Source organism: Pseudophryne corroboree, unplaced genomic scaffold (genome assembly GCF_028390025.1).
Source record: "Pseudophryne corroboree isolate aPseCor3 unplaced genomic scaffold, aPseCor3.hap2 scaffold_320, whole genome shotgun sequence".
Taxonomy (NCBI): Eukaryota; Metazoa; Chordata; class Amphibia; order Anura; family Myobatrachidae; genus Pseudophryne; species Pseudophryne corroboree.
The window spans coordinates 148,723-172,183 of record NW_026969881.1 but is presented as its reverse complement, the minus strand read 5'-3'; the positions used below and the strand labels follow the sequence as shown (position 1 = coordinate 172,183).

General features: G+C 48.0%; 20 non-coding genes and 1 pseudogene across 20 annotated transcripts; 9 read left to right on the top strand and 12 right to left on the bottom strand.

Annotated features, from left to right (window-relative positions):
* Nucleotides 1–231: 231 nt before the first annotated feature.
* Nucleotides 232–347, bottom strand: LOC135018043 (U5 spliceosomal RNA). The gene has a single exon (XR_010215800.1). It is a non-coding gene; the product is annotated as a U5 spliceosomal RNA (small nuclear RNA).
* Nucleotides 348–491: 144 nt separating this feature from the next.
* Nucleotides 492–655, top strand: LOC135017764 (U1 spliceosomal RNA). The gene has a single exon (XR_010215553.1). It is a non-coding gene; the product is annotated as a U1 spliceosomal RNA (small nuclear RNA).
* Nucleotides 656–5,475: 4,820 nt separating this feature from the next.
* Nucleotides 5,476–5,588, bottom strand: LOC135018073 (U5 spliceosomal RNA). The gene has a single exon (XR_010215832.1). It is a non-coding gene; the product is annotated as a U5 spliceosomal RNA (small nuclear RNA).
* Nucleotides 5,589–5,858: 270 nt separating this feature from the next.
* Nucleotides 5,859–5,974, bottom strand: LOC135018026 (U5 spliceosomal RNA). Its single transcript, XR_010215784.1, has one exon. It is a non-coding gene; the product is annotated as a U5 spliceosomal RNA (small nuclear RNA).
* A 144-nt stretch (nt 5,975–6,118) lies between these two features.
* On the top strand, nt 6,119–6,282 carry LOC135017703 (U1 spliceosomal RNA). The gene has a single exon (XR_010215496.1). It is a non-coding gene; the product is annotated as a U1 spliceosomal RNA (small nuclear RNA).
* A 152-nt stretch (nt 6,283–6,434) lies between these two features.
* Nucleotides 6,435–6,597, top strand: LOC135017939 (U1 spliceosomal RNA). The gene has a single exon (XR_010215713.1). It is a non-coding gene; the product is annotated as a U1 spliceosomal RNA (small nuclear RNA).
* A 674-nt stretch (nt 6,598–7,271) lies between these two features.
* Nucleotides 7,272–7,435, top strand: LOC135017752 (U1 spliceosomal RNA). Its single transcript, XR_010215542.1, has one exon. It is a non-coding gene; the product is annotated as a U1 spliceosomal RNA (small nuclear RNA).
* Nucleotides 7,436–7,587: 152 nt separating this feature from the next.
* Nucleotides 7,588–7,750, top strand: LOC135017806 (U1 spliceosomal RNA). Its single transcript, XR_010215595.1, has one exon. It is a non-coding gene; the product is annotated as a U1 spliceosomal RNA (small nuclear RNA).
* Nucleotides 7,751–8,421: 671 nt separating this feature from the next.
* On the top strand, nt 8,422–8,585 carry LOC135017668 (U1 spliceosomal RNA). Its single transcript, XR_010215462.1, has one exon. It is a non-coding gene; the product is annotated as a U1 spliceosomal RNA (small nuclear RNA).
* A 152-nt stretch (nt 8,586–8,737) lies between these two features.
* Nucleotides 8,738–8,900, top strand: LOC135017951 (U1 spliceosomal RNA). Its single transcript, XR_010215724.1, has one exon. It is a non-coding gene; the product is annotated as a U1 spliceosomal RNA (small nuclear RNA).
* Nucleotides 8,901–9,574: 674 nt separating this feature from the next.
* On the top strand, nt 9,575–9,737 carry LOC135017721 (U1 spliceosomal RNA). Its single transcript, XR_010215514.1, has one exon. It is a non-coding gene; the product is annotated as a U1 spliceosomal RNA (small nuclear RNA).
* A 152-nt stretch (nt 9,738–9,889) lies between these two features.
* On the top strand, nt 9,890–10,052 carry LOC135017843 (U1 spliceosomal RNA). The gene has a single exon (XR_010215629.1). It is a non-coding gene; the product is annotated as a U1 spliceosomal RNA (small nuclear RNA).
* An 8,385-nt stretch (nt 10,053–18,437) lies between these two features.
* On the bottom strand, nt 18,438–18,601 carry LOC135018089 (U1 spliceosomal RNA). The gene has a single exon (XR_010215847.1). It is a non-coding gene; the product is annotated as a U1 spliceosomal RNA (small nuclear RNA).
* Nucleotides 18,602–19,272: 671 nt separating this feature from the next.
* Nucleotides 19,273–19,435, bottom strand: LOC135017974 (U1 spliceosomal RNA). The gene has a single exon (XR_010215739.1). It is a non-coding gene; the product is annotated as a U1 spliceosomal RNA (small nuclear RNA).
* Nucleotides 19,436–19,587: 152 nt separating this feature from the next.
* Nucleotides 19,588–19,751, bottom strand: LOC135017751 (U1 spliceosomal RNA). Its single transcript, XR_010215541.1, has one exon. It is a non-coding gene; the product is annotated as a U1 spliceosomal RNA (small nuclear RNA).
* Nucleotides 19,752–20,419: 668 nt separating this feature from the next.
* LOC135017970 (U1 spliceosomal RNA) lies at nt 20,420–20,583 on the bottom strand. The gene has a single exon (XR_010215737.1). It is a non-coding gene; the product is annotated as a U1 spliceosomal RNA (small nuclear RNA).
* A 152-nt stretch (nt 20,584–20,735) lies between these two features.
* LOC135017889 (U1 spliceosomal RNA) lies at nt 20,736–20,899 on the bottom strand. The gene has a single exon (XR_010215668.1). It is a non-coding gene; the product is annotated as a U1 spliceosomal RNA (small nuclear RNA).
* Nucleotides 20,900–21,569: 670 nt separating this feature from the next.
* Nucleotides 21,570–21,732, bottom strand: LOC135017981 (U1 spliceosomal RNA). The gene has a single exon (XR_010215746.1). It is a non-coding gene; the product is annotated as a U1 spliceosomal RNA (small nuclear RNA).
* Nucleotides 21,733–21,884: 152 nt separating this feature from the next.
* LOC135017669 (U1 spliceosomal RNA) lies at nt 21,885–22,048 on the bottom strand. The gene has a single exon (XR_010215463.1). It is a non-coding gene; the product is annotated as a U1 spliceosomal RNA (small nuclear RNA).
* A 702-nt stretch (nt 22,049–22,750) lies between these two features.
* On the bottom strand, nt 22,751–22,885 carry LOC135017957 (U1 spliceosomal RNA; annotated as a pseudogene).
* Nucleotides 22,886–23,037: 152 nt separating this feature from the next.
* On the bottom strand, nt 23,038–23,201 carry LOC135017747 (U1 spliceosomal RNA). The gene has a single exon (XR_010215537.1). It is a non-coding gene; the product is annotated as a U1 spliceosomal RNA (small nuclear RNA).
* Between the last annotated feature and the right edge of the window lie 260 nt (nt 23,202–23,461).

Here is a 23,461-nt window from a genome sequence, read left to right as displayed (position 1 = left end):
GTCCTCATTCAGATCAAAGTGAGCGCCCAATTTGAAAGAAAGCAGATTTCTCACCTGGCTTCTCCTTGCTATAAGCATGGTTTGTACTGTATTCCATGTGCTCCCAGATCTTTCAAGCAAGTAGCATGGTCAAGAAAGTTCTGTTTGAAAAGAAACAAACATTTACTGTAATTTCTATGCAAATGAGCTTTCATTAAAGCACACTCATTCTATCTTTAAACCGATAAAAGAAAATCCAAAAAGATGGGGCATGCAAAAATTGAGGTAAAACTCAGTTTTGCTCCTCTCCACGGAAATCTTTAGTAAAAGGCGAAAGATTTGTTCGTTCTGAAGAGAAACCAGAGCATGACCAAGATTTTCATCTGAAAATATGTGTTCTCCCTGCAGTTGTTGTCCCCAGATGAGAGTTCCCTTGTGCTGCCTCAGTTGAATCTCCTTTACTTGACAGAGATGTGCCTGAGCAGCGGCCCTCCCCAGCCCTATCCCAAATCATACTTATTTTGCATAGGAGATACCATGGTCATGAAGATTGTTCTCCCAGGGTGAGGTTCATTCATTGCATTCTGGGTATGCTGACCCCTGTGATTTCCCCAAATGTGGGAAACTCGACTGCATTATTTGTGGTAGTGGGGGACTGTGTTTGTGCTTTCCTCTGGTCAGCTCTGGTAAAAGTCAGATTTCTTTGTCTCAGATCTTCCTCTAGCCTTGTTCTTCTTTCGAGAGTTCCCTTGTGCTGCCTCAGTTGGATCTCCTTCACTTGACAGGGGGTGCCCGAGCAGCAATCCTCCACAGCTCTAGCCCAACTCCTACTTACCTGCCAGGTGAGATACTATGATCTTCACTGTTAGGGCAATCAGGATGTGGAATTCCCTGCCAGGGAAGGTGGTAATGGCGGACTCTGTAATTGGATTTAAAAAAGGAATGGATACATTTCTGAATGAAAAAGCTATCTAAGGTTATAATACTTAAAATATCAACATGGTTAATCCGGGGGTAACATGAGTTATAGTAGCTAACTAGTCATAAAACATTATTCAGCAAGTATGTAGAATCATCACAACTTAAAACAGGTTGAACACGATGGGCAATTTGCCTCTATTCAACCTCAAAAACTATGTTACTATATGTTACTATATTACTATGTTACTGTAGTATACAGAAAACCAAAATGCAATGAACAGTGATAGTGAGCACTGATGAGGATACTAGAACTGACACTGAGCAGCAAGATGCAGCACTGGACTATTAGTAATGTACTGTAGTATGCTGAGCACCACAATGCAGCACAAGACAATGAGCAGTGATACTGAGCACTGATGAGGATACTACTGAGAACTGACACTGAGCAGGAGAGACACACTACTAGTATTACTGAGCAGCAATAAGTAACCACTGATACTGAGCACTGATATTGAGATTTCCACTGAGAGAACATAGCCACGTCCATTCCGCTCTCTCTTCAAAGCACGAGTAAAAATGGCGGCAACAAGCAGCTCTTTATATGGAATCCGAATCTCGCGAGAATCCGACAGCGGGATGATGACATTTTCCCTTGTTCAGGTTTTCCGAGTCAGGCGGGAACAACCGAGCCTGCCTCGGACCAGTGTAAACAACGTGGAGTTCGTGGGGAATTCGGTTCTCGGAGAACCGAACCCGCTCCTCTCTACCTTATACCCATCAATTTTTTTATTTTCAATCTAAGCCCCTGCAGTTTTCTGTAAGCATCTGCTTCGCTATGATGATCAACAAGTCACAAGGGCAAACACTCAGGGCTTGAGGCGTAGATCTTAGGACCAGCTGCTACAAGCATGGCAGAGGTGTCACTATCACTGGTGACACCCAGAGAGGTGGCGAGGGAGATTGTAATGCAGTGCGCGCAGATAAGCAGCGCAATGGTAAAAAGGAGGCATGGTTTCATAGGTAGGGGCGTGGCCTGGTGGCCTGAATCTACATTTTGTTGCTCCGGGTGTCCCGGGGGTTGGGGGCTGCACCCGGGGACTAGTGTGTGAGCAGTGCTGGCTCCTGCACAGTGAAAGGGCATGGCCACCCAGCATGACGCCTCCCTTCTTGACCATGCTGTAATTGCAGTCGCACTGCAGTTCAGCGTGATCATAAAAAATGGTGTAGCCTCCTGCTGGTGCAGACTGTATGTGCGCGCAGGAAGCCGCCACCATTTTTGTGATCACAGCGGCTGAATGTGATGTCATACAGCCGCTGTGACCACGCCCCCTGTGTCTCCTCCGTTGCAGACCCCATTTTGAAGCCTTGCCCCCGCACCGCTCCATCCCTGACTTGGAAATGGAGTGTTGCTGACCCACCTATCCCCCCCCCCGCCCCGATTGACAGGCAGAGGCGATCGCATTCTCTGCGGGGTGCCGCAGAAAATGCAGGCACATGCGTATGCTCTTAGCAATTTTTGCAGTTGGATCGCTTATTGTGATTGCAATCCAACCTGAATCAGGCCCTATTACCTATCACAATGCGCTGCGGGCAGTACAAAATTGGGTTAATATAGGAGAAAAACCCCCAGACCTGTGCTCCTTAACTGTACCTGGTGGCTAGTGGAGCGGCTGCCCAGTAATCAGTGTCCACGCCAGTGCGCACACGGTCCACCCCCTACGGCCACGCTCCCCTTCATCAGCGGCCTCGTGATCCGGAAGGGTGGTGTGTGTGTGACTGACCTTAGGATGAAACCGGACCCTCCGCTGCAGTGACCCAGCAACCAGGGCACGGGAGTATACAGCGCCGCTGGGAGTGATGAAGCTGCAGTAAAGATGTCTATTAGACCTAGCCTGCTGCAGCCCTTGTAGATTCTCATAAAACAAGTTCTTCTTTTCTTGTCAAAATTTATAGCTAAGAATAGGCTGCCTGAGGCAGGCCCCTGTTAAGTGGCCTGCTACTGAAGGCACCAACTACAAACTGAGCTCCCTGTTCATGGAAGCGGGGTTATAGAGGAGAATGCACTGAGCATCTTGGGAACAGTCAAAAGCTTTGAGCCGGTTGGTGCCTCAGATCAAGATCCTACTCTACACCCCAATGTGAATCCTTGTGGAGTCCAGTGTACCCCACAGAAGAAATTAATGTGTCACACCCATTGGCAGCAACCTTAGAATAGCTGCTGACGGGCACAATTGAGAAAGGAAGGGGGGGGGGGACATTTGAATCCAGCACATAAATGCAATTCAAATATGTAATTTGTACCTTCCTATTTTAAAATATAATGGATGAACCTCACCCTGTGATAACAATCTTCATGATCAAGAGATCTCATATGCAAAATAAGTATGAGTTGGGATAGGGCTGGGGAGGGTGGCTGCTCGGGCAGCCCCTCCCCCGTCAAGTTAAGGAGATTCAACTGAGGAAGCACAAGGGAACTCTCGTCTGGGGACAACAACTGCAGGGAGACCACATCTTTTCAGATGAACATGGGAGGGCGGAAGGCTGCCTAATACTGAAGCACCATCAAATATCAAACCATATGCAACATCTAGTACAAGCCTTCCTGGGGGAAGGTCTGCAGCAGACGGATTTGCATACAGTGATGTTATTCAAGCAGTGGGCCAAAGTTGGCTGGAACCCTCATCTGCATATGAAAAGAGAAAAGGGGCGTGCAGGGCATGGCGGCCTTTTGCAGTGCTTGGATGACCCCTAGTTCTCATTAAACACCCCCACCCTCCTTTGGTGTGGGGCTCATGTTGGCCATGCCCCATCCCCTGAAGCATTCAAGCTGATTTCTTGCAGCAGCTGGGCACTGTAACAGCTCCAGAGCTGTTCTGTAAGGCAAGTAAAAGGGTGTGGGCCCTGCAGCACCACCTGTAGTTTGCATTGTGCGTTGGAAGGCACAAAGTAAGCAGACGGGAGGAGAAGTCAGGATAGTGCGCAAGGGCATCCTTTTCTCTTAGTCCGTAGAGGATGCTGGGGTCACATTAAGAACCATGGGGTATAGACGGGATCCGCAAGAGACATGGGCACTTTAAGACTATCAAAGGGTGTGAACTGGCTCCTCCCTCTATGCCCCTCCTCCAGACTCCAGTTATAGGAACTGTGCCCATGGAGACGGACATTTCGAGGAAAGGATTTATTGTTAAACTAAGGTGAGCATCTTACCAGCTCACACCTTAAGCATGCCGCAGAACGTGGCATTCAACAGAACACAAGCCAACGGCATGAACAATTGCAGCAAAAAGCTGACCAGAACCATAACACAACATGTGTATAACCACAAGTAATAACTGCAGACACAGTATGGACTGGGACGGGTGCCCAGCATCCTCTACAGACTAAGAGAAAAGGATTTACCGGTAGGTATTAAAATCCTATTTTCTCATACGACCTAGAGGATGCTGGGGTCACATTAAGAACCATGGGGTTATACCAAAGCTCTTGAACGGGTGGAAGAGTGCGTACGACTCTGCAGCACCGAATGACCCAACTTGAAGTTATCATCGGCCAAGGTATCAAACTTGTAAAACTTAGCAAAAGTGTTTACTAAATAGCTGCTCGGCAAAGTTGCAATGCCGAGACTCCCCGACCAGCTGCCCAGGATGAACCCTCCTTTCTAGTAGAATGGGTCTTCACCTAATTCAGTAACGGCAATCCTGCCATGGAATGAGCATGCTGAATCTTACCACAGATCCAGCGCATAATGGTCTACATGGAAGCAGGACACCCAATCCTGTTGGGAGCATACAGGACAAACAGAGCCTCTGTTTTCCTAATCTGAACCGTTCTGGTGACATAAATTTTCAAAGTTCTGACCACAGCCAGAGACTTTGACTCAACGAAGGTGTCAGTGGCCAAAGGCACCATGTGGAAAGATGAACCACCTTCGGCAGAAATTGTTGACGTGTCCTCAATTCTGCTCTATCTTCATGAAAGATCAAATAAAGGCTCTTGTGATACTGCATGGTTTGTACTGTTTTCCATGTGCTCCCAGATCTTTCAAGCAAGTAGCATGGTCAAGAAAGTTCTGTTTGAAAAGAAACAAACATTTACTGTCATTGTTATGCAAATAAACTTACATTAAAGCTAACAAGAAAGCAAACTCGTTCTGTCTTTAAACTGATAAAAGAAACCCCAATAATATGGGCATACCTCCCAACTTTGTCGGCTCGCAAAGAGGGACACACGCGCGGCGAAGTCGCGCGCGCTCCCAAAAAGGGTGTGGCCTAAGTAAAAGGGGGCGTGGCTTCGCGGGAGGACCCGCGATCGCGAGTCACGCCCCCATTTTCGGCACTGAGCGGGCATGCCCAGCGCTCTGTGAGCCGCTGGCATGCCACCTCTCCCTCTGACTTCAGTGAATAGACGCTGTGCGCATGCGCACAGCGTCTATTCACCGCTGCTCTGCTAAGCAGGGCAGCGACAGACAGAGCCTCCCAATTGTCCTCCCCACCGCGGGACACTGCGGCCCGCAGGTGGGACAGCGGGACAGTCCCCAAAAAACGGGACTGTCCCGCGAAAATCGGGACAGTTGGGAGGTATGATACGGGGCATGCAAAAATTGAGATAAAACTCAGTTTTGCTCCTCTCCACGGAAATCTTTAGTAAAAGGCGAAAGATTTGTTCGTTCTGAAGAGAAACCAGAGCATGACCAAGATTCCACCTGTCGCCTGAGTGCCATGCCAGCAGTCCTCATTCAGATCAAAGTGAGCGCCCAATTTGAAAGAAAGCAGATTTCTCACCTGGCTTCTCCTTGCTATAAGCATGGTTTGTACTGTATTCCATGTGCTCCCAGATCTTTAAAGCAAGTAGCATGGTCAAGAAAGTTCTGTTTGAACATAAATAAACATTTACTGTCATTTCTATGCAAATGAGCTTACATTAAAGCACACTCATTCTATCTTTAAACCGGTAAAAGAAACCCCAAAAAGATGGGGCATGCAAAAATTGAGATAAAACTCGGTTTTGCTCCTCTCCACGGAAATCTTTAGTAAGAGGCGAAAGATTTGTTCGTTCTGAAGAGAAACCAGAGCATGACCAAGATTTTTATATGAAAATATGTGTTCTCCCTGCAGTTGTTGTCCCCAGATGAGAGTTCCCTTGTGCTGCCTCAGCTGAATCTCCTTTACTTGACAGAGATGTGCCTGAGCAGCGGCCCTCCCCAGCCCTATCCCAAATCATACTTATTTTGCATAGGCGATACCATGGTCATGAAGATTGTTCTCCCAGGGTGAGGTTCATTCATTGCATTCTGGGTATGCTGACCCCTGTGATTTCCCCAAATGTGGGAAACTCGACTGCATTATTTGTGGTAGTGGGGGACTGTGTTTGTGCTTTCCTCTGGTCAGCTCTGGTAAAAGTCAGATTTATTTGTCTCAGATCTTCCTCTAGCCTTGTTCTTCTTTCGAGAGTTCCCTTGTGCTGCCTCAGTTGGATCTCTTTCACTTGACAGGGGGGTGCCCGAGTAGCGACCCTCCCCAGCTCTAGCCCAACTCCTACTTACCTGCCAGGTGAGATACTATGATCATGAAGGTGCTTCTCCCAGGGCAAGGCTCACCCATTGCACTCTGGGTGTGGTGCCCCTGCGATTTCCCCAAATGTGGGAAGCTTGACTGCATAATTTGTGTTTCCCCTGGTCGGCTCTCGTATAATTCAGATCTCTTTGTCTCAGGTCTCTCTCCAGCCTAGTTTGCTGTCTGTTTCCACTTCTTTTTTCATGAGCCCCTCCCTTTTATACCCTTGTGCACTATCCTGACTTCTCCTCTTGTCTGCTTACTTTGTGCCTTCCAATGCACAATGCAAACTACTGGTAGTGCTGCAGGGCCCACACCCTTTTACTTGCCGTACAGAGCAGCTCTGGAGCTGTTACAGTGCCCAGCTGCTGCAAGAAATCAGCTTGAATGCTTCAGGGGCTGGGGCATAGCCAACATGAGCCCCACACCGAAGGAGGGTGGAGGTGTTTAATGCGAACTAGGGGTCATCCAAGCGCCGCAAAAGGCCGCTATGCCCTGCACGCCCCTTTTCTCTTTTCATATGCAGACGAGGGTTGAAGCCAACTTTGACCCACTGCTTGGATGACATCACCGTATGCAAATCCATCTGCTGCAGGCCTTCCCCCAGGAATGCTTGCACTAGTTGTTGCATTTGGTTTGTTGTTTGGGGGTGCTTCATTATTAGGCAGCCTTCTGCCCTCCCATGTTCATCTGAAAATATGTGTTCTCCCTGCAGTTGTTGTCCCCAGATGAGAGTTCCCTTGTGCTGCCTCAGTTGAATCTCCTTAACTTGACAGAGATGTGCCTGAGCAGCGGCCCTCCCCAGCCCTATCCCAAATCATACTTATTTTGCATAGGAGATACCATGGTCATGAAGATTGTTCTCCCAGGGTGAGGTTCATTCATTGCATTCTGGGTATGCTGACCCCTGTGATTTCCCCAAATGTGGGAAACTCGACTGCATTATTTGTGGTAGTGGGGGACTGTGTTTGTGCTTTCCTCTGGTCAGCTCTGGTAAAAGTCAGATTTATTTGTCTCAGATCTTCCTCTAGCCTTGTTCTTCTTTCGAGAGTTCCCTTGTGCTGCCTCAGTTGAATCTCCTTCACTTGACAGGGGGGTACCCGAGCAGCGACCCTCCCCAGCTCTAGCCCAACTTCTACTTACCTGGCAGGTGAGATACTATGATCATGTAGGTGCTTCTCCCAGGGCAAGGCTCACCCATTGCACTCTGGGTGTGCTGCTCCTGCGATTTCCCCAAATGTGGGAAACTTGACTGCATAATTTGTGTTTCCCCTGGTCGGCTCTCGTATAATTCAGATCTCTTTGTCTCAGGTCTCTCTCCAGCCTAGTTTGCTGTCTGTTTCAACTTCTCTTTTCTTGAGCCGCTCCCTTCTATGCCCTTGCGCACTATCCTGACTTCTCCCGTCTGCTTACTTTGTGCCTTCCAATGCACAATGCAAACTACAGGTAGTGCTGCAGGGCCCACACCCTTTTACTTGCCGTTTAGAGCAGCTCTGGAGCTGTTACAGTGCCCAGCTGCTGCAAGAAATCAGCTTGAATGCTTCAGGGGCTGGGGCATAGCCAACATGAGCCCCACACCGAAGGAGGGTGGAGGTGTTTAATGCGAACTAGGGGTCATCCAAGCGCCGCAAAAGGCCGCCATGCCCTGCACGCCCCTTTTCTCTTTTCATATGCAGACGAGGGTTGAAGCCAACTTTGACCCACTGCTTGGATGACATCACCATATGCAAATCCATCTGCTGCAGGCCTTCCCCCAGGAATGCTTGTACTAGTTGTTGCATTTGGTTTGTTGTTTGGGGGTGCTTCAGTATTAGGCTGCCTTCTGCCCTCCCATGTTTATCTGAAAATATGTGTTCTCCCTGCAGTTGTTGTCCCCAGATGAGAGTTCCCTTGTGCTGCCTCAGTTGAATCTCCTTTACTTAACAGAGATGTGCCTGAGCAGCGGCCCTCCCCAGCCCTATCCCAAATCATACTTATTTTGCATAGGCGATACCATGGTCATGAAGATTGTTCTCCCAGGGTGAGGTTCATTCATTGCATTCTGGGTATGCTGACCCCTGTGATTTCCCCAAATGTGGGAAACTCAACTGCATTATTTGTGGTAGTGGGGGACTGTGTTTGTGCTTTCCTCTGGACAGCTCTGGTAAAAGTCAGATTTATTTGTCTCAGATCTTCCTCTAGCCTTGTTCTTCTTTCGAGAGTTCCCTTGTGCTGCCTCAGTTGGATCTCTTTCACTTGACAGGGGGGTGCCCGAGCAGCGACCCTCCCCAGCTCTAGCCCAACTCCTACTTACTTGCCAGGTGAGATACTATGATCATGAAGGTGCTTCTCCCAGGGCAAGGCTCACCCATTGCACTCTGGGTGTGGTGCCCCTGCGATTTCCCCAAATGTGGGAAGCTTGACTGCATAATTTGTGTTTCCCCTGGTCGGCTCTCGTATAATTCAGATCTCTTTGTCTCAGGTCTCTCTCCAGCCTAGTTTGCTGTCTGTTTCCACTTCTTTTTTCATGAGCCCCTCCCTTTTATACCCTTGTGCACTATCCTGACTTCTCCTCCTGTCTGCTTACTTTGTGCCTTCCAATGCACAATGCAAACTACAGGTAGTGCTGTAGGGCCCACACCCTTTTACTTGCCGTACAGAGCAGCTCTGGAGCTGTTACAGTGCCCAGCTACTGCAAGAAATCAGCTCGAATGCTTTAGGGGCTGGGGCACAGCCAACATGAGCCCCACACCGAAGGAGGGTGGAGGTGTTTAATGTGAACTAGGGGTCATCCAAGCGCCGCAAAAGGCCGCCATGCCCTGCACGCCCCTTTTCTCTTTTCATATGCAGACGAGGGTTGAAGCCAACTTTGACCCACTGCTTGGATGACATCACCGTATGCAAATCCATCTGCTGCAGGCCTTCCCCCAGGAATGCTTGCACTAGTTGTTGCATTTGGTTTGTTGTTTGGGGGTGCTTCAGTATTAGGCAGCCTTCTGCCCTCCCATGTTCATCTGAAAATATGTGTTCTCCCTGCAGTTGTTGTCCCCAGATGAGAGTTCCCTTGTGCTGCCTCAGTTGAATCTCCTTTACTTGACAGAGATGTGCCTGAGCAGCGGCCCTCCCCAGCCCTATCCCAAATCATACTTATTTTGCATAGGAGATACCATGGTCATGAAGATTGTTCTCCCAGGGTGAGGTTCATTCATTGCATTCTGGGTATGCTGACCCCTGTGATTTCCAAAATGTGGGAAACTCGACTGCATTATTTGTGGTAGTGGGGGACTGTGTTTGTGCTTTCCTCTGGTCAGCTCTGGTGAAAGTCAGATTTATTTGTCTCAGATCTTCCTCTAGCCTTGTTCTTCTTTCGAGAGTTTCCTTGTGCTGCCTCAGTTGGATCTCTTTCACTTGACAGAGGGGTGCCCGAGCAGCGACCCTCCCCAGCTCTAGCCCAACTCCTACTTACCTGCCAGGTGAGATACTATGATCATGAAGGTGCTTCTCCCAGGGCAAGGCTCACCCATTGCACTCTGGGTGTGCTGCTCCTGCGATTTCCCCAAATGTGGGAAACTTGACTGCATAATTTGTGTTTCCCCTGGTCGGCTCTCGTATAATTCAGATCTCTTTGTCTCAGATCTCTCTCCAGCCTAGTTTGCTGTCTGTTTCCACTTCTCTTTTCTTGAGCCGCTCCCTTCTATGCCCTTGCGCACTATCCTGACTTCTCCTCCTTTCTGCTTACTTTGTGCCTTCCAACGCACAATGCGAACTACAGGTAGTGCTGCAGGGCCCACACCCTTTTACTTGCCTTACAGAGCAGCTCTGGAGCTGTTACAGTGCCCAGCTGCTGCAAGAAATCAGCTTGAATGCTTCAGGGGCTGGGGCATAGCCAACATGAGCCCCACACCGAAGGAGGGTGGAGGTGTTTAATGCGAACTAGGGGTCATCCAAGCGCCGCAAAAGGCCGCCATGCCCTGCACGCCCCTTTTCTCTTTTCATATGCAGACGAGGGTTGAAGCCAACTTTGACCCACTGCTTGGATGACATCACCGTATGGAAGGAAGATACACATGATTGTATGGAATATTTGACCCAAAATTTTACCGCAAGGCCTGACATCAGTGACAATCCACTAGAAGATGCAGAACTCACGTTCTACACGGACGGTAGTTGTCACAGACAGTCAGACTCGGGAGACTTGTGTACTGGATACGCAGTCGTAGATGACCAAGACACCATAGAAGCGGAACCGCTAGGCCCACCTCACTCAGCCCAGGTTGCTGAACTGGTCGCCCTAACCAGAGCATGTGAATTGGCTAAGGGTAAGTCTGCCAATATCTACACCGATTCTAGATACGCCTTCGGGGTAGTCCATGATTTCGGAGCCCTATGGCGGCTCAGAAATTTCATGACGGCGGCTGGTACACCGATAGCGCATGCAGCTTATATAAAAAGGCTTCTAACAGCGATACAGGAACCCGACAGAGTGGCTGTTATCAAATGTAAAGCACATACATATAGCCAAGACCCAGTGTCACTTGGTAACAGCCGAGCAGACGAAGCCGCAAAGCTTGCAGCTGCTACCCCCACACGGACAGACACCACACAGTTGATGGTATTTAATACCATCAACACACAGAAGTTGTGTGAGATGCAGAATTTGTGTTCCACACAGGAAAGAGCAGTCTGGAAGGCAAAGGGATATGGCCAGGAGTCCTCAGGGCTCTGGACGGATGGACATGGTAAACCAGTGGCCCCCAGGGCATACCTTCCATGTCTGGCTGAAGCAGCTCACGGGCTGACTCATCTAGGCAAGGAGGGGATGTGCAAATTGGTAAGAGCATACTGGTGCGCCCCAGGATTCTCCTCTCATGCGGGTAAAAGAGCAATGTCATGCCTTACCTGTCTGAGAAAGAATATTGGAAAAGCAATACCTACAGAACCATCCCATATCCCACCTGCCGGCGGCCCTTTCCAAGTAATACAAATTGACTTCATTCAATTACCCCCATGTAGAAATTTGAAATATGTACTTGTCTGTATAGATGTTTTCTCGAATTGGGTCGAAGCTTTTCCAGCAGCTACAAATACCGCTATGTTTACAGCTAAGAAAATTGTGCAGGAATTTGTATGTAGATATGGTATCCCTAGAATCATTGAAAGTGATAGGGGTACCCATTTTACAGGTGATGTCTTTCAAGGAATGTGTAAGTTGATGGGAATTGATAGCAAGCTGCACACTCCGTACCGTCCACAGGCGAGTGCGAAGGTCGAAAGAGTGAACAGCACTATTAAAAATAAATTGAGTAAAGTAATGGCAGAGACAGGATTGACGTGGCCAGAAGCTTTACCCATTGTTTTGTATAGCATCAGAACCACTCCCAGGTCCCCTCTTAATCTGTCTCCTTTTGAAATCTTGTTTGGTCGACAACCGCATGTCATGATTAACCCTCAGGATGATTTGAAATGTAACAATGAAGTAACTGTAAAATACTTGATTAACATGAGTAAACAGTTGAGGAATCAAAATGATAATCTGAAGTTGGTGATTCCTGATTTACCAGGTAGTAATTGTCATGACATTGAACCTGGGGATTATGTAATGATACGAAATTTTCTACGCTCAGGTTGTCTTATTGATAGATGGGAAGGACCATACCAGGTCTTATTGACTAGCACCACAGCATTGAAGGTTGCTGAGAGAGAGACTTGGGTCCATTCATCCCACTGCAAGAAGGTTGCTGATCTCGAGAAGTCCCGTGATAAGGAACAGACGGTAGAGGTTGTATCACTGGAGTGTCTGTTCCAGGAGGACTGAGGCGGCACCTGAGCCTTGAAGATCGAAAGCAGCTGTCGACTCCCCTCTCCCCTTTATTGTTTTTCTCCACTTCCCAGCCCCTCTCCCTTAAAATTTCTTTTTCCCCCTTCTCATTCTTCTCTATTTTCTCCTCAAAGATGGACTTGCCCCAAGAGACTGTGATCCGGATTTTGATGTTAACCATGATGTTGACCAGAGCAGTCTGTTCCGGCGAGAGTACCATAGAGGTCGAGAGAGGTTCTGGAATGGGTTCCGATTATGATGATGGAGGCGTAGTTTTCCAAGATCAACCAAACCAACAAGCAAAGGCGAGTATCAGAAAACGATCCGATAGAAGAAATTGTGATGGATTGTTAGCTGAAGAAAATTGTATCTGTAGGCTCTGTGATAATCTGGTTGAAGATGGATGCATAAAGAAATGCCAATCTAGTTTTAATATCCATATGGACCGGCATCCATTGAGTGACTATCACTCTCTAGTGGGTAACGTGTTAAACCAAACAGATTGTTGGGTATGCTCTCAAGTACCTCAGGGTCACAGTAAATCAGGGCTAGTACCATTTCCTTTAACGTTAGGGGAGGTACTTGAGCTAAGTGGTGGGAGACCGGTGGACCGGAGGTTTAACATCTCCAGCCCTCCTAGTTTGAAGCTCCACCAATACCATGTGGATAGGTCCCTCTTATGTTTTAACATCTCCAATCCCAGAAAACCGGGAAATTGGGAAGTGTCATGGAGCAACCTTACCATGACCTTTTCACACAGAGCAGATAGAATGCCTACAGATACAGAGTTCGTACGCCACATAGCCAGTAGAGGAAAATCTTTCCGGTATCGATATACCTTAGGAAATAGGATTACTAGAGTTGGAGAGGTATCACCAGGATACTGTGCACATATCGTACAAACCGATACGTGCATTAGGCAGATGGAAGAATTAGGGTCAGGAGATTTCACCTGGAAGGTTTGTAACATGGTCATGTCCTTCTCCGTCCCATATGTTCTCCCCGATGATGCATATTTCATATGCGGGAGAAAGGCGTACAAGTGGCTTGCCCCAAACTCTGAAGGATTGTGTTATATTGGAAAAGTATTGCCTGAAGTGATGACTGTTACACATGACAAAATGAAGGACATACACCGTGGTGCCCAAGCTCCTTATACTCACACTCATTACGAGCACCGAGTTAAAAGACAACTGTCAGAAAGGTTAGAGCATCCGGCCTCTGATCTTATCCATGAATCCACCGGGATTCAGGTTCTGGTAGCGCTACATTTCACTCGTACCGCTCGAGGAGTGATGAATTATAGATACATTTCCGCACTCGCCAATTTGTTAGATAATATCACTGAAATGTATGATGACACGTTTAGATACACTGGAAGAGAACTTCAAGCTTACAAAACAGAACTAGTTCAGCATAGGATGGTTCTTAATTATCTTACAGCAGTAACAGGCGGATATTGTGTTACATTGGCAACACAGTACGGCATAAAGTGTTGCACGTATATCACAAATAGCACCGAGGATCCGGTAGAGGTCATAGACCAAAAGATGGACGATATTCTGCAATTAAAGTGGGAATTTCGTCGAAAACACAATCTCACCCTTGCTGCTGTAGGTAATGAGCTGACTGGTTGGGTGTCATGGTTGAACCCGCGAAATTGGTTCTCCGGTTTGGGAGACTGGGCTCAAGGAGTCATAATGGATGTTGGAAAGTTTCTACTATGTATCTTGGGTGTTGTTATATCGATTGGATTGATATTTAGATGCGGGCAGGCTTTAATGAGGTGCAAACAAAGTACAAAAGTGATGAGCTTGAGGAGTGAGGAAACCGTAATTAACCTGGATTTGATTTATGACCCAATGATAGAAACCAGAATGTGATGAAAATGCGATTATACGGTCCGTTTCTTTCACCTGTTTTTCTGCTTTTCTCCAAGATACAAAGACCCCCTTGGACGAGGAAGTTGACGAGACGCTATACAGACAACAGACAAGCACCAAAGAAGAAGATTTGACAACTTTAAATATGGACACTTGATGAACTTTGCCATGGATCCCCAGTTTCCCTAGTATTTTTAAACTCACGCTAGCCCAACATTTTTTGTAAATCTGATGGCTCAGACAAAGCTATTTGCTCATGCCCAAGGAGCAATACAGCGCAAAGAAGACGACTCTCAACAGATACCGAACACAACTTCAACAACAGATGTACATTTCCCTGACATAGAATATCATTGCATTTTTCGTAAGTGTTCTTTATCTTCATCTCTACAACCCCCAGGTAACGACACACATAGACGATAGGGAATACAGGCACAGATAGCAGCAACCACATACCTCCCCCATTCATGTATCATCAACTAAAATGTGCATCCCCATTTTGTTACAACCACAGCCGAAATGAGCTCGGTAGAGTTTGACAGCCCATCCACAGACCTGTACCACAGGACAAGAAGGAATTCAAATGTATACTTCGCAATACCTCAAAGCTTGATCTACCACACGTACGGCACGATGATACATGACCCTCCAAACATGGACTCATACACACATGCTTCTACTTTCTCACTAGGTCATACCCTCTTCACACCTACTCCACTCTTCTCCCCTACCCAACCATGGAAATCAATTAACCCCTGACTTACATTTTTCTCCTTAAATGTTTTGTGGCAGTTATTGTTGACTGCCAAAGGGTGGACTGTCAAAGTCAGAAAAATGTCTCAATGCACGTTGCCATATTTGCACCGCACACTGGTCCGCGCTGCGCGTGCGTACGCTCTCCCGTGGAGGCGCATACCCGCAATAGCGTACACTCGCAGGCGCGGTATGCGCATTTACGGTAGAGTTTACGTAGTCGTAGCGTGCGACTCATTCGTTACATATTTTCACAATTAATGTAGTTTATAGATCATGGTCCCTTTGATAGATTCTGAAAGTTTGGTTAAAATACAATGTCCCAGAGCTGAGGAATCCCTCTTTATATCGTACGAAGGGTCTAACAGGAATCATACAGCAGTGTTTGGTACCCATCGGAAGAGTATTTAATTAGCAATATTCCGGTGTTGGTTTGGAGCGTATTAATCGCTCGTGCGAATAGTTATGGACATAAGAAGTTTATGTCCATTTCTATTATTTACTCATACTCAGGTATGCGGCGGGAAACCCAGTTTCCCACCCACCTGAGCTGTTGGAAATCGTCACAGCCCACCTGTATGAATCACCCTATGACCTTTTGTTATGATGCAGGGCCGAATTCCTTCGGCCAATGGACAATGGGATTGTAGGACCATGAGATTGCATTGTGTGTGGGGTATAAATAGGCAGGCCGACCACATCCAGCTCTCACTCTCTCATCAACGGTTATCTGCTGATAGCCGGGAGCTGGATATCGAGGCGCAGGCGATCATACCCTTTGTGCGTAAGTTTCTCTCCGTAATCATTGTCTTTCTGTGAGCCAATTTCTCTCTCTCTCTCTATCTCTCTCTCTCTTCTTTTCTCTTATATCTCTCATAGTATTATAGTATTGTACTGTATTGCATTTAGGTCAGTGTAGTATTGTCTTTTTGTATTTATTGTTTAGTTCTGTGGTTAGGAAGTCCTTGTTATATTGTAGTGTATCATTTGTACTGTTATCCCCTTTTACAAGTATATTAGATATAATACAGTTAATAGGCTTTGGAACCTAAACCAGTATCTGTGTATTTTCTATAGTGTTAAGTGTTCACTTGAGCGTCGGTGACGCTCAAGCAGCTTTGTAGTTAGTCAGGTTACACAAGGTTGCATTTACACCCTGTACTCACATTAAGGTATTCAGTGTATTTCATTGGTATAAGGTTTTAACATAAAGGTATAGTGTTGTGAGCGTCTGCATCGCTGGTGACCTCCTCGTGGTCTCGAGCGTAAGCTACGCCATAGCGAATCATTCCCCTAGACATAGCCAATAACGTGTCCTGTGATCACTGGGCCGCGAGCGAACGTGACGCTTGAGCGTCTCGCCTACGGCTGAGCGATCGCTACGTCAATAGCGTACCATTACGGTACTTCTTAAGTAAACAGCGTACAGTGTTCTTAGCTTCATAAAGGGTTGTTTATACGACAAGGAATTTAGCATTGTCACCTGGTTGCTGGGTCACTGCAGCGGAGGCTCCAGTTTCTTCCTAAGGTCAGTCACACACACACCGCCCTTCCGGATCACGAGGCCGCTGATGAAGGGGAGCGTGGCCGTAGGGGGTGGACCGTGTGCGCACTGGCGTGGACACTGATTACTGGGCAGCCGCTCCACTAGCCACCAGGTACAGTTAAGGAGCACAGGTCTGGGAGTTTTACTCCTATATTAACCCAATTTTGTACTGCCCGCAGCGCATTGTGATAGGTAATAGGGCCTGATTCAGGTTGGAATGCAATCACAATAAGCGATCCAACTGCAAAAATTGCTAACAGCATACGCATGTGCCTGCATTTTCTGCGGCACCCCGCAGAGAATGCGATCGCCTCTGCCTGTCAATCGGGGCGGGGGGGGGGAGGGGGGTCAGCAACACTCCATTTCCAAGTCAGGGATGGAGCGGTGCGGGGGCAAGGCTTCAAAATGGGGTCTGCAACGGAGGAGACACAGGGGGCGTGGTCACAGCGGCTGTATGACATCACATTCAGCCGCTGTGATCACAAAAATGGTGGCGGCTTCCTGCGCGCACATACAGTTTGCACCAGCAGGAGGCTACACCATTTTTTATGATCACGCTGAACTGCAGTGCGACTGCAATTACAGCATGGTCAAGAATGGAGGCGTCATGCTGGGTGGCCATGCCCTGTCACTGTGCAGGAGCCAGCACCGCACACACACTAGTCCCCGGGTGCAGCCCCCAACCCCCGGGACACCCGGAGCAACAAAATGTAGATTCAGGCCACCAGGCCACGCCCCTACCTATGAAACCATGCCTCCTTTTTACCATTGCGCTGCTTATCTGCGCGCACTGCATTACAATCTCCTTCGCCACCTCTCTGGGTGTCACCAGTGATAGTGACACCTCTGCCATGCTTGTAGCAGCTGGTCCTAAGATCTACGCCTCAAGCCCTGAGTGTTTGCCCTTGTGACTTGTTGATCATCATAGCGAAGCAGATGCTTACAGAAAACTGCAGGGGCTTAGATTGAAAATAAAAAAATATATGGGTATAAGGTAGAGAGGAGCGGGTTCGGTTCTCCGAGAACCGAATTCCCGACGAACTCCATGTGGTTTACACTGGTCCGAGGCAGGCTCGGTTGTTCCCGCCTGACTCGGAAAACCTGAACAAGGGAAAATGTCATCATCCCGCTGTCGGATTCTCTCGAGATTCGGATTCCATATAAAGAGCTGCGCGTTGCCGCCATTTTTACTCGTGCATTGAAGAGAGAGCGGAGAGGACGTGGCTATGTTCTCTCAGTGGAAATCTCAATATCAGTGCTCAGTATCAGTGGTTACTTATTGCTGCTCAGTAATACTAGTAGTGTGTCTCTCCTGCTCAGTGTCAGTTCTCAGTAGTATCCTCATCAGTGCTCAGTATCACTGCTCATTGTCTTGTGCTGCATTGTGGTGCTCAGCATACTACAGTACATTACTAATAGTCCAGTGCTGCATCTTGCTGCTCAGTGTCAGTTCTAGTATCCTCATCAGTGCTCACTATCACTGCTCATTACATTGTGGTGTTCTGTATACTACAGTAACATAGTAATATAGTAACATATAGTAACATAGTTTTTGAGGTTGAATAGAGGCAAATTGCCCATCGTGTTCAACCTGTTTTAAGTTGTGATGATTCTACATACTTGCTGAATAATGTTTTATGACTAGTTAGCTACTATAACTCATGTTACCCCCGGATTAACCATGTTGATATTTTAAGTATTATAACCTTGGATAGCTTTTTCATTCAGAAATGTATCCATTCCTTTTTTAAATCCAATTACAGAGTCCGCCATTACCACCTTCCCTGGCAGGGAATTCCACATCCTGATTGCCCTAACAGTGAACATCATAATATCTCACCTGGCAGGTAAGTAGGAGTTGGGCTAGAGCTGTGGAGGATTGCTGCTCGGGCACCCCCTGTCAAGTGAAGGAGATCCAACTGAGGCAGCACAAGGGAACTCTCGAAAGAAGAACAAGGCTAGAGGAAGATCTGAGACAAAGAAATCTGACTTTTACCAGAGCTGACCAGAGGAAAGCACAAACGCAGTCCCCCACTACCACAAATAATGCAGTCGAGTTTCCCACATTTGGGGAAATCACAGGGGTCAGCATACCCAGAGTGCAATGAATGAACCTCACCCTGGGAGAACAATCTTCATGACCATGGTATCTCCTATGCAAAATTAGTATGATTTGGGATAGGGCTGGGGAGGGCCGCTGCTCAGGCACATCTCTGTCAAGTAAAGGAGATTCAACTGAGGCAACACAAGGGAACTCTCATCTGGGGACAACAACTGCAGGGAGAACACATATTTTCAGATGAACATGGGAGGGCAGAAGGCTGCCTAACACTGAAGCACCCCCAAACAACAAACCAAATGCAACTACTAGTGCAAGCATTCCTGGGGGAAGGCCTGCAGCAGATGGATTTGCATATGGTGATGTCATCCAAGCAGTGGGTCAAAGTTGGCTTCAACCCTCGTCTGCATATGAAAATAAAAAAGGGGTGTGCAGGGCATGGCGGCCTTTTGCGGCGCTTGGATGACCCCTAGTTTGCATTAAACACCTCCACCTTCCTTCGGTGTGGGGCTCATGTTGGCTATGCCCCAGCCCCTGAAGCATTCAAGCTGATTTCTTGCAGCAGCTGGGCACTGTAACAGCTCCAGAGCTGCTCTGAAAAGCAAGTAAAAGGGTGTGGGCCCTGCAGCACTACCTGTAGTTTGCATTGTGCGTTGGAAGGCACAAAGTAAGCAGACGGGAGAAGTCAGGATAGTGCACAAGGGCATAGAAGGGAGCGGCTCAAGAAAAGAGAAGTGGAAACAGACAGCAAACTAGGCTGGAGAGAGACCTGAGACAAAGAGATCTGAATTATACGAGAGCCGACCAGAGGAAACACAAATTATGTAATCAAGTGTCCCACATTTGGGGAAATCGTAGGAGCAGCACACCCAGAGTGCATTGGGTGAGCCTTGCCCTGGGAGAAGCACCTTCCTGATCATAGTATCTCACCTGGCAGGTAAGTAGGAGTTGGGCTAGAGCTGGGGAGGGTCGCTGTTCGGGCACCCCCCTGTCAAGTGAAGGAGATCCAACTGAGGCAGCACAAGGAAACTCTCGAAAAAAGAACAAGGCTAGAGGAAGATCTGAGACAAAGAAATCTGACTTTTACCAGAGCTGACCAGAGGAAAGCACAAACACAGTCCCCCACTACCACAAATAATGCAGTCGAGTTTCCCACATTTGGGGAAATGACAGGGGTCAGCATACCCAGAATGCAATGAATGAACCTCACCCTGGGAGAACAATCTTCATGACAATGGTATCTCCTATGCAAAATAAGTATGATTTGGGATAGGGCTGGGGAGGGCCGCTGCTCAGGCACATCTCTGTCAAGTAAAGGAGATTCAACTGAGGCAGCACAAGGGAACTCTCATCTGGGGACAACAACTGCAGGGAGAACACATATTTTCAGATGAACATGGGAGAGCAGAAGGCTGCCTAATACTGAAGCACCCCCAAACAACAAACCAAATGCAACAACTAGTACAAGCATTCCTGGGAAAAGGTCTGCAGAAGACGGATTTGCATACGGTGATGTCATCCAAGCAGTGGGCCAAAGTTGGCTGGAACCCTCATCTGCATATGAAAAGAGAAAAGGGGTATGCAGGGCATGGCGGCCTTTTGCGGCGCTTGGATGACCCTTAGTTCGCATTAAACACCTCCACCCTCCGTCGGTGTGGGGCTCATGTTGGCTATGCCCCAGCCCCTGAAGCATTCAAGCTGATTTCTTGCAGCAGCTGGGCACTGTAACAGCTCCAGAGCTGCTCTGTAAGGCAAGTAAAAGGGTGTTGGCCCTGCAGCACTACCTGTAGTTTGCATTGTGCGTTGGAAGGCACAAAGTAAGCAGACAGGAGAAGTCAGGAGAGTGCACAAGGGCAAGGGCAGGGGCTCAAGAAAAGAGAAGTGGAAACAGACAGCAAACTAGGCTGGAGAGAGACCTGAGACAAAGAGATCTGAATTATACGAGTAGCCGACCAGAGGAAACACAAATTATGTACTCAAGTGTCCCACATTTGGGGAAATCGTAGGAGCAGCACACCCAGAGTGCAATGGGTGAGCCTTGCCCTGGGAGAAGCACCTTCCTGATCATAGTATCTCACCTGGCAGGTAAGTAGGAGTTGGGCTAGAGCTGGGGAGGGTCGCTGCTCGGGCACCCCCCTGTCAAGTGAAGGAAATCCAACTGAGGCAGCACAAGGAAACTCTCAAAAAAAGAACAAGGCTAGAGGAAGATCTGAGACAAAGAAATCTGACTTTTACCAGAGCTGACCAGAGGAAAGCACAAACACAGTCCCCCACTACCACAAATAATGCAGTTGAGTTTCCCACATTTGGGGAAATCACAGGGGTCAGCATACCCAGAATGCAATGAATGAACCTCACCCTGGAAGAACAATCTTCATGACCATGGTATCTCCTATGCAAAATAAGTATGATTTGGGATAGGGCTGGGGATGGCCGCTGCTCAGGCACATCTCTGTCAAGTAAAGGAGATTCAACTGAGGCAGCACAAGAGAACTCTCATCTGGGGACAACAACTGCAGGGAGAACACATATTTTCAGATGAACATGGGAGAGCAGAAGGCTGCCTAATACTGAAGCACCCCAAACAACAAACCAAATGCAACAACTAGTACAAGCATTCCTGGGGGAAGGTCTGCAGAAGACGTATTTGCATACGGTGATGTCATCCAAGCAGTGGGCCAAAGTTGGCTGGAACCCTCATCTGCATATGAAAAGAGAAAAGGGGTATGCAGGGCATGGCGGCCTTTTGCGGCGCTTGGATGACCCTTAGTTCGCATTAAACACCTCCACCCTCCGTCGGTGTGGGGCTCATGTTGGCTATGCCCCAGCCCCTGAAGCATTCAAGCTGATTTCTTGCAGCAGCTGGGCACTGTAACAGCTCCAGAGCTGCTCTGAAAGGCAAGTAAAAGGGTGTGGGCCCTGCAGCACTACCTGTAGTTTGCATTGTGCGTTGGAAGGCACAAAGTAAGCAGACAGGAGAAGTCAGGAGAGTGCACAAGGGCATAGAAGGCAGCGGCTCAAGAAAAGAGAAGTGGAAACAGACAGCAAACTAGGCTGGAGAGAGACCTGAGACAAAGAGATCTGAATTATACGAGAGCCGACCAGGGGAAACGCAAATTATGCAGTCAAGTTTCCCACATTTGGGGAAATCACAGGAGCAGCACACCCAGAGTGCAATGGGTGAGCCTTGCCCTGGGAGAAGCACCTTCATGATCATAGTATCTCACCTGGCAGTTATGTAGGAGTTGGGCTAGAGCTGGGGAGGGTCGCTGCTCGGGTACCCCCCTGTCAAGTGAAGGAGATCAAACTGAGGCAGCACAATGGAACTCTCGAAAGAAGAACAAGGCTAGAGGAAGATCTGAGACAAAGAAATCTGACTTTTACCAGAGCTGACCAGAGGAAAACACAAACACAGTCCCCCACTACCACAAATAATGCAGTTGAGTTTCCCACATTTGGGGAAATCACAGGGGTCAGCATACCCAGAATGCAATGAATGAACCTCACCCTGGGAGAACAATCTTTATGACCATGGTATCTCCTATGCAAAATAAGTATGATTTGGGATAGGGCTGGGGAGGGCCGCTGCTCAGGCACATCTCTGTCAAGTAAAGGAGATTCAACTGAGGCAGCACAAGGGAACTCTCATCTGGGGACAACAACTGCCGGGAGAACACATATTTTCAGATGAACATGGGAGGGCAGAAGGCTGCCTAATACTGAAGCACCCCCAAACAACAAACCAAATGCAACAACTAGTACAAGCATTCCTGGGGGAAGGTCTGCAGAAGACGGATTTGCATACAGTGATGTCATCCAAGCAGTGGGCCAAAGTTGGCTGGAACCCTCATCTGCATATGAAAAGAGAAAAGGGGTATGCAGGGCATGGCGGCCTTTTGCGGCGCTTGGATGACCCTTAGTTCGCATTAAACACCCCCACCCTACTTCGGTGTGGGGCTCATGTTGGCCATGCCCCAGCCCCTGAAGCATTCAAGCTGATTTCTTGCAGCAGCTTGGCACTGTAACAGCTCCAGAGCTGCTCTGTAAGGCAAGTAAAAGGGTGTGGGCCCTGCAGCACTACCTGTAGTTTGCATTGTGCATCGGAAGGCACAAAGTAAGCAGACAGGAGGAGAAGTCAGGATAGTGCACAAGGGTATAGAAGGGAGGGGCTCAAGAAAAAAGAAGTGGAAACAGACAGCAAACTAGGCTGGAGAGAGACCTGAGACAAAGAGATCTGAATTATATGAGAGCCGACTAGGGGAAACACAAATTATGCAATCAAGTTTCCCATATTTGGGGAAATCGCAGGGGCAGCACACCCAGAGTGCAATGGGTGAGCCTTGCCCTGGGAGAAGCAACTTCATGATCATAGTATCTCACCTGGCAGGTAAGTAGGAGTTGGGCTAGAGCTGGGGAGGGTCGCTGCTCGGGCACCCCCCTGTCAAGTGAAGGAGATCCAACTGAGGCAGCACAAGGGAACTCTTGAAAGAAGAACAAGGCTAGAGGAAGATCTGAGACAAAGAAATCTGACTTTTACCAGAGCTGACCAGAGGAAAGCACAAACACAGTCCCCCACTACCACAAATAATGCAGTTGAGTTTCCCACATTTGAGGAAATCACAGAGGTCAGCATACCCAGAACGCAATGAATGAACCTAACCCTGGGAGAACAATCTTCATGACCATGGTATCTCCTATGCAAAATAAGTATGATTTGGGATAGGGCTGGGGAGGGCCGCTGCTCAGGCACATCTCTGTCAAGTAAAGGAGATTCAACTGAGGCAGCACAAGGGAACTCTCATCTGGGGACAACAACTGCAGGGAGAACACATATTTTCAGATGAACATGGGAGGGCAGAAGGCTGCCTAATACTGAAGCACCCCCAAACAACAAACCAAATGCAACAACTAGTGCAAGCATTCCTGGGGGAAGGCCTGCCGCAGATGGATTTGCATATGGTGATGTCATCC